General features: G+C 40.8%; 1 non-coding gene across 1 annotated transcript; it reads left to right on the top strand.

Annotated features, from left to right (window-relative positions):
• The first annotated feature begins 8,328 nt into the window (after positions 1 to 8,328).
• On the top strand, positions 8,329 to 8,434 carry LOC115030419 (U6 spliceosomal RNA). The gene has a single exon (XR_003836024.1). It is a non-coding gene; the product is annotated as a U6 spliceosomal RNA (small nuclear RNA).
• Positions 8,435 to 9,353: the final 919 nt, after the last annotated feature.

The following is a 9,353-nucleotide window of genomic DNA, read 5'->3' as shown; positions in this document are numbered from 1 at the left end:
AAATATTTCCATAAAATCTTTGCCCTAGCAGAAAGACAAACTCTTAGTAGGTTCAAGGTGGGAATTTGGGGAATAGTATGTTTTTTACAGGAAATACTGGTTAGGCTTTTTATATAGGGGGTTCTGCATTTGTGAAAGGATAATTTGCTCTAAAATATGTGGGCAAGCAGCCTAAATTCTCTAATTGAGTAGTTTGCTCATAACCCCAGGCCATTAGGTGAATGTAAACTGTTACAGGCTTAGTAAGAAAATAGTCCCATTAGGATTTTTGTATTTGTATGCATTGTGAGCTAGGAGTGACTGTTTCCAAAATCGTGCATTAATGAAAAGCGCCCCACCCCCCTTTTTTCTGAGTTTGCAAACACCAACTTTGAAATGCTCAAACTAAAATCAAGCCAAAGTGCTCGCTCTCTCTCGCTCTCTCTCTCTCTCTCTCTCTCTCTCTCTCTCTCTCTCTCCCTCTCTCTCTCTCTCTCTCTCTCATATTTTCTCACCAGTAACTATTTCCCAGACCAAGTCTCTGCGGTAAATTTTTTGTAACTAACCCAAGAAAAGTAGAGGCATTTAATCGGTTAGCTGTTGGTAATAAAGGGATATAGCCGTGTTTTCTTTGATAGTACCATTCAAATACATGGCTCCTGTTTTAAAACTCCCTGTATTGGCAGCCACCAAGGACTTTAATGTATAGACAGTGAGTACTGGGTTTAGGAAGATTCACGAAGAAACTCAAAAAAATATTTGCCCATGTTTCATTTGGCAAAGGTCTCAGATGGCGCGCACACTGTTTATCCTTGCTTTCCTATAAAACAGAGCAGACCTTTCTGGACTGCTGTTAGCAGTCAGCCTTGGGCTCCTCTCGCAGTGGATCTGAGGTTCAACCATCTCCTTCCCTTCCGGTCTCAGACTCTTGCTAACATTCCGCTGTGCTTTGTACTAAGAACGGTGCTCTTGTACATTCAAGAGCAGGGCAAAGAACTCTCGTGAAATAGACAACATAATATCCCTGTGAGCTGTAAATGTAGAAGAAATGCAGTCAAAGGAGGGAGATGTCTGACCAAGTACTACAGTTTAACAGACAGACTCACCATTGAAAGAATCCACATCTTTTTCGGAGTCTCTAGTTTCTCAATGAAGCTAAGTCAGTGAGTATTAGTATTATATTGTCTTTTAAAAATTCAAGTATATAGAATTCTTCTTAGCAATTAGATTCTAAAAAGAAAAACCAGAGCTGGAGATGTGGCTCACAGTTCAGAGCACTGGCTGCTCTTCCAGAGGACCTAGGTTTAATTGCCAATGGCAGCTCTGTAATTCCAGTTCCAGGATCTGATACCTTCACACCGGCATACTTGCAAACAAAACACAAATGCACACAAAAATAAAATGAAAAAAAAAGTAAAAAGAAGGACAGACGAACAAAGTCAAAATTTGAGCCCATGTCTGTGTCTTCCTTCTGGACAGTGCTGAATGTAGGTAGAGGCAGCATCAGCTAACTTTTTACTCTGCCACACTTTCTGGTTTCATCTGTGTGTTTTGTTTTAAAAGGTCTTGTTTCAAAACACTACAGCAGATCTGAATTACTGTTACTAACTTGTTTGCCTGGTAGTTTAGATGAAAATCTCACAATAATGTCGTGTGGGATTAATGCCTTAAAAATGAGAAAACTTTAAAAATACAAAAGTAAAATTATTCTAAAATAACTTTCAAGAAGCAGGGAATCAAAATCACACACATGTAAGTATGCTAAGCAAGAGGAGGCTTACAGACACCCTTGTCTGCAGGGCATGGTGGCTCACACCTCTGATTCTAGCACCTGGGAGGCAGAGGCATATGGATCTCTGTGAGTTTGAGGCCAGCTTGGTCTATATACATAATGATTTATGCACAAGCCAGGGCTATACATTGAGACCTTGTTTCAAAACAAAAACATCTTTGTTCTACCATTTAGACTATGTCTAAATCCTTCACACTGAGAGTTCCAACTCCAGCCCTGCAAAGCTGTAAAATAAATAACAAAAGAGCCGGGCGTGGTGGCGCACGCCTTTAATCCCAGCACTCGGGAGGCAGAGGCAGGTGGATTTCTGAGTTCGAGGCCAGCCTGGTCTACAGAGTGAGTTCCAGGACAGCCAGGGCTATACAGAGAAACCCTGTCTCGAAAAACCAAAAAAAAAAAAAAAATAAAATAAATAAATAAATAAATAAATAACAAAAGACCTTAAAAGAGTTTAAAAAAAATTTCCAGCACAACTTTTTAAAGTATTTTTTTTCTATAGGACCTGCCAAAGATAATGTGGTTATCCTCTTCCTGGATTGAGACTGAAGCTAGGCTACATTGGAATTCTTGAGAAATTAAATATGCTGGGATCTGATGCTGGAGGAGACACAGCTTGACTTAGGTAACAACCAGAGAAAAAAATAATAATTCATAGCTAAAATTCTTTCCTTACACTCTGATTTTCAGAAGCAACAAATCAAGCGAGTTACTGCCCATCTCACTGCTCCTGCGCTGCAAAAAGAAACTCCTGCTCTATCTATGCTGGCTAGTTTTATGTCACCTTGACACAAGCTAGAGTCATTTAGGAAAAAGGAACCTCAGTTGAGAAAATCTAAAAGATTGGCCTGTGGGTAAGCTAATAGGGTATTTTCTTGATCAATAATAGATGGGGGAGAGCCAGCCCACTGTGGGTGGCACCATCCCCAGGCAGGTGATCCTGGATGAACTGTATAAGAAACAGAACTGTGGCCAGCCTGGTCTACATAAGAGCAATTTTTAGGACAGTCGAGGCCACACAGAGAAACCCTGTCTCCAAAAAAAAAAAAAAAAAAAAAAAAAAAAAAAACAAAAAAAAAAAAAAAAAAACAAAAACAAAATTAAAGCCAGGCAGTAGTGGTGCATATCTTTAATCTCAGCATCCAGGAAGCAGGGGCAGACAGATCTCTGTGGATTCAAGGCCAGTCTGATTTACAGAGCAAATCCCAGGACAGCCAGGGCTACACAGAGGTGTCCTGAATAGGGGACTGGGGGGAGGGGGAGAAAGCAGACTGGGTAAGCTATGAGGAAAAAACCAGTAAGAGCACTTCCACAGGGCCTCTGCTTCAGCTCTTGCCTTCAGTTCCTGCTGGGGCTGCTCTTCCTGCAGTGTTGTGATCAGAATGTGGCTGAGATAAAGCCTTTCCTCCAAGTTGCTTTGGGTCGTGGTATTTTATCACAGCAACAGAAATCCTCACTAAGGCCTCTTTCTTTTCTCATCTAAAGAGAATTTGCTCGTGACACCTTAGTTTCTTCCCAGCTGACCAACCCATGGCATTTTCTTTCATCCATGACAGAATTTGGTGACTGATGAATCTTATTCAACACTTTCTCATGATAACGATAATTAAAAATAAACCTATCTAGAGAGGAAAGTCATTCCTTAGATCCTGCCACACACCAGTGTGCCAATATTTTTATGCCAACCTAACAATGAACAACATCGAGAGCAAAACAAGAAAGACGGTTTTCATGAGAACAAGAATTCTCAAAGTGACTAAAAACAAATTTTTAATGAGAAAAAAAATTAAATCCATACATACAAACAAAAAATTAGAAATTTGCAGATAAAAGAGGCTTCAGGGAGTGCTTTAAACTCTTAAAAGAAATGGCATTAAGTGTCCTATTGCATACCTACACACTTTCAACATGTTTTGTTTCCTGGTGGGAGGGCTTGAACCCCAGGCCTTGTGTGTACTAAGCAAATGCCAACCAACTGAGCCATGTCTCAAGCTCAGTAAATATTTTCAAGTGAATACAGATAAAAAGAAAAGTCAATTTTTGCAATACAATATCTAATTTGCAAAAACAGAAGTCTCAAAAGCCTGAATATTTGTCTTTGAATATTTACTGAAATATAGCTTAAAATGAGTCTCCAGTAGATGCCTGTTGAAATCAGGGAAAGGACACCATCACCCTATTCAGGCTTAGCTAAGCTTGAACTTTCTATAAGAATACACTTAAAAGACATAAAATAAGATCCCTACGGGTTTGGAAAGTAGATAGATTGGCACTTGCAGAATTCATACTTAATTTAGAGAATTAAAATCATAGAATCTCTTCAGTGGGGATGATCCCTGGGCAAAGGGATAATGGCGTGGCATCTGCTCTGTCAGGTGAGAACAAAGCAAAAAGGTGAAATGACCAGGAAGGGGAGGCAGGAGGGAGGGGCAGGGTGGCATTTTAAGCAAGGTGGCTATTTTAATGTTACAAGGCTTTGTTTTCCTGACGCTTAGCCACCTCATTAACCTACGTGTCATTCTGAAGTATTTTGCCATGCTCTGATGATTAGATGCTCACTTGCTAACAACACAACGTTTTAAATGCAAGCTCTTCCCTGGAGTCATGGTGAATTAATTTTCAATTAGCTTTCATTAATGAACTTCACTTTCATGGGCCTAATTGCTGTCCCGGCTTCAGGAAATGGAACAAGTACTTTGGTCCGGTGCAGGATAGAGACTATGAGAAGACACAAGGATATCCTGGGCTTTCTAGACTTTACTTCAGTCAGTGTCTAGAAGCTCATGAGCAGAAGTGACAGCCATGTAACTCACACACACACACACACACACACCTACAGAACCCACGAATCTTCTCTTTTTATCATTAGCTGTATCTCATAATTATCTTAAGGGAAAGAATTAGATTTAAGCAGAGAAAGGGAAGGACTAAAGGTCGGGGGGGGGCAGGAGAGAGAGAGAGAGAGAGAGAGACTGCTATGGTGTCTTACTATAAGGCAAATGCCTATATTTCCACTGAGCCAATGATATTCCGGAAACTAGGTCATCTCAATGTCTTTCTCCAGAGAGAAGAAGTAATCCCCTGTCCTCAGAAGCTTCATGCTTCTCCAGAGAAACTCACCACCCCTCCTTCCCCATGAGCATCACTGTTAAGCTTGGGGTAGACAATCTCTACCCCTTTAGAAGTATCGAGTAATAATTGCACATCATCTAAAATAGCTCCCTCCACTTGTTTTTTTTTTAAATATATTTTTTATTATGTATTTTCCTCAATTACATTTCCAATGCTATCCCAAAAGACCCACACACACTCCCCCCCCCACTTCCCTACCCACCCATTCCCATTTTTTTGGCCCTGGCTTTCCCCTGTACTGGGGCACATAAAGTTTGCATGTCCAATGGGCCTCTCATTCCAGTGATGTCGGACTAGGCCATCTTTTGATACATATGCAGCTAGAGACAAGAGCTCCTGGGTACTGGTTAGTTCATAATGTTGTTCCACCTATAGGATTGCAGGTCTCTTTAGCTCCTTGGATACTTTCTCTAGCTCCTCCATTGGGGGCCCTGTGATCCATCCAATAGCTGACTGTGAGCATCCACTTATGTGTTTGCTAGGCCCCGGCCTAGTCTCACAAGAGACAGCTATATCAGGGTCCTTGCAGCAAACGCTTGCTAGTGTATGCAATGGTGTCATTGTTTGGAGGCTAATTATGGGATGGATCCCTGGATATGGCAGTCTCTAGATGGTCCATCCTTTTGTCTCAGCTCCAAACTTTGTCTCTGTAACTCCTTCCATGGGTGATTGTTTCCAATTCTAAGAAGGGGCACAGTGTCCACACTTTGGTCTTCGCTATTCTTCAGTTTCATGTGTTTTGCAAATTGTATCTTATATCTAGCTAAACTAAGTTTTTGGGCTAATATCCACTTATCAGTGAGTACATATCATTTAAGTTCTTTTGTGATTGTGTTACCTCACTCAGGATGATGCCCTCCAGGTCCAACCATTTGCCTAGGAATTTCATAAATTCATTCTTTTTAATAGCTGAGTAGTACTCCGTTGTATAAATGTACCACATTTTTTGTATCCATTCGTCTGTTGAGGGGCATCTGGGTTCTTTCCAGCTTCTGGCTATTATAAATAAGGCTGCTATGAACATGTGGAGCATGTGTCCTTCTTACCGGTTGGGACATCTTCTGGATATATGCCCAGGAGAGGTATTGCTGGATCCTCCGGTAGTACTATGTTCAATTTTCTGAGGAACCACCAGACTGATTTCCAGAGTGGTTGTACAAGCTTGCAATCCCACCAACAATGGAGGAGTGTTCCTCTTTCTCCACATCCTAGCCAGTATCTGCTGTCTCCTGAATTTTTAATCTTAGCCACTCTGACTGGTATGAGGTAGAATCTCAGGATTGTTTTGATTTGCATTTCCCTGATGATTAAGGATGCTGAACATTTTTTCAGGTGCTTCTCAGCCATTCGGTATTCCTCAGGTGAGAATTCTTTGTTTAGCTCTGAGCCCCATTTTTTAATGGGGTTATTTGATTTTCTGGAGTCCACCTTCTTGAGTTCTTTATATATATTGGATATTAGTCCCCTATCTGATTTAAGATAAAGATCCTTTCCCAATCTGTTGGTGGCTTTTTTGTCTTATTGACGGTGTCTTTTGCCTTGCAGAAGCTTTGCAGTTTCATGAGGTCCCATTTGTCAATCCTCGATCTTACAGCACAAGCCATTGCTGTTCTATTCAGGAATTTTTCCCCTGTGCCCATATCTTCGAGGCTTTTCCCCACTTTCTCCTCTATAAGTTTCAGTGTCTCCTGTTTTATGTGAAGTTCCTTGATCCACTTAGATTTGACCTTAGTACAAGGAGATAGGAATGGATCGATTCGCATTCTTCTACATGATAACAACCAGTTGTGCCAGCACCATTTGTTGGAAATGCTGTCTTTCTTCCACTGGATGGTTTTAGCTCCCTTGTCGAAGATCAAGTGACCATAGGTGTGTGGGTTCATTTCCGGGTCTTCAATTCTATTCCATTGGTCTACTTGTCTGTCACTATACCAGTACCATGCCTCCCTCCACTTGTTAACACTTGCTATCCCTCTGCCCCATGGCATTCTAACCCAAATGGCTTTTATGTGAAAACAATACTAAATTTCTTCCCACTTGGATAGTCTTAAATTACTATTAACCAATACCATAGGACAGAACTTTACTTAGCTGCTTCACGGGCACCGCCCATGTAAATAATACCAAGAATAGGTGTGGTTTGAAGTGATGACTCCATGTTTTTACTGCTCAGGAAAGCCATTGGCTCCTTCTGCTCCTTCCAGTTTTCTCATGTAAAAAGGCTTAGTACAGATTTTCTAGATTCAATTAATACTAGTCTAAAATCATGTTCAAATGGTATACACGTAAAAACAAAGAACATGGCAAAACCATTGTTCCCGAGGTGCCAATGAACTCATAGCCTGGGAACACACACCCACAAACCCATACTGTAACCACTTCCCAGGAAGCCAGAGCTGTGCCCAGAGCCACAAGACATGACAGAAAGCTACCTGTGTTCTTTCTGTTCCCACTCAAAAAGTCTACGTCCAAAAACTACCACGCAGCCTAAAAACTTCAACTTCATTTATTTATTTATTTTTATTTTTTATTTTTTTGGTTTTTCAAGACAGAGTTTCTCTGTATAGCCCTGGCTGTCCTGGAACTCACTCTGTAGACCAGGCTGGCCTCGAACTCAGAAAAATCATACAAACTATAAACCTCTGTGGAACATAATATGATGATGCAATATGTATCTATGCTATGTAATTTGCAAATCTAAGGAAACATACCTGTATCCTCAAACAATCATTTCTTATAGCAAAAATACTCAAAATCCTTTCTTTTGGCTTCTTAGAAACTTTGTTTATTATGAGTTTACTGTCTAGACAGTGGTGTATTAGAAAGAGCTCTGGGTTAGAGCCAGCCAGACCTGATTTAATTCCACTACTGAGCTTACAAACAGCTCTTTGGAATGGTTTCAATTCTAAGTCTGTTTTCTTGTTGGTAACATAGAGATAACAGTGCTTACATTATAAACGTTTTATGTGGATGGACTGAAGACAACTCATGCTTACTGCAATATTTTTAGGCAGGGCCTCATTATGTAGCCCTGACCTGTCTGGAACTCACTGTGTAGACTAGGCTGGCCTCAAAGTCAAAGATGTTTACCTGACTCTACCTCCCCAGTACTTGGAATTAAAGGTGTGTTCTATCATGTCCAGATACCAGAATTTTTAATTTGTAATTTTTCTTAAAATTTATTTTTTATTATTATAAATAAGTACACTGTAGCTGACTTCAGACACACCAGAAGAGGGCGTCAGATCTCATTACGGGTGGTTGTGAGCCACCATGTGGTTGCTGGGATTCGAACTCAGGACATTCGAAAGAACAGTCAGTGCCCTTAAGCCCTGAACCATCTCACCAGCCCCCTTGTAATTTATTTAATTTTGAAAAACAATAGCTAGCAAAAGAGCAATCAAGCCAGGCCATTATGACAAGATCCAGGGCTCGCCTCAGCAGCACATATACTTAAACCGGAACGATACAGAGACGATTAGCATGGCCCCTGAGCAAGATGACACAAAAATTCAGGAAGCTTTCAACTTGTTTTTAATTTGAAAAAGAGAGGATCTTAATAATTTCACCAAAGTCACTGTAAATACATGAAATCCAAAGTAGAATTGGGGTAAATGATGTTAGCCTCTATCTAACAAGAACCAAATAATCAGAATTCTTTTTATTTTGAGATCCTAATATTATTACACCATTCCTTTCTCCTCCTTCCTCCTTCTAAGCCAGTCCATATGCTTCTCCCTGTTATCCTCCAAATTCCCTGCAATTTTTGACTAATTATCATTTCATGTATATATGTATAGAGATATACATTCCTAAATGTAACTGGCTCAGTCCATATAACTTGTATGTATCTTTTCAGAGCTAACCAATTGGGGTTCTCCTCCTAGGGGAAGACCCACCTCTGTTGCTCCGCACTTTCCTTAGCTGCCCACACTTGTTTGTGTAGGATTGAGACTTCACTGGTGTCTACACAGTGGCACACTTCCTCCCACACCTCTTCCAATAATGCCATACCTCCTAATAGTGTCACTCCCCGTGGGCCAAGCAAATCCAAACCACTAGAATGTGTCCCACCACCACCACCACTACCACTCCCATGCAGTTTGGCAATAAACGGAATTCTTTATCATCATAAACAATGGTAATTTATGTTTCTACAGAGGGCCCCTCAGGTTAATGGGCCTCTGGTGGCTCGGGCCTATAAGTTCAACACTTGGGTGGCTGAAGCAAAAGGAGGGTTGCAGAGAGTTAGAGGTCATCTTTGGGCTACAGGGTACAGAGTAAGACCCTGTCTCCATAAAAAAAAAGAAAAAGAAAGAAGAAAAGAGGGAAAGAAGAAAGGAAGGAACAAAGGGAAAAACATAAAAAAGAAAAGAAAGAATGAGGGAAGGATGGATGGAAGGAGGAAGGGAGGGAGAGAGGCAGGGAGAGAGAGGTATGGAAAGAGGAAGGA

The sequence above is a fragment of the Mus caroli genome, unplaced genomic scaffold (assembly GCF_978045245.1).
Source record: "Mus caroli unplaced genomic scaffold, Mus_caroli_1 scaffold_2, whole genome shotgun sequence".
Lineage (NCBI taxonomy): Eukaryota > Metazoa > Chordata > Mammalia > Rodentia > Muridae > Mus > Mus caroli.
This window is presented reverse-complemented; position numbering and strand designations above follow the sequence as displayed.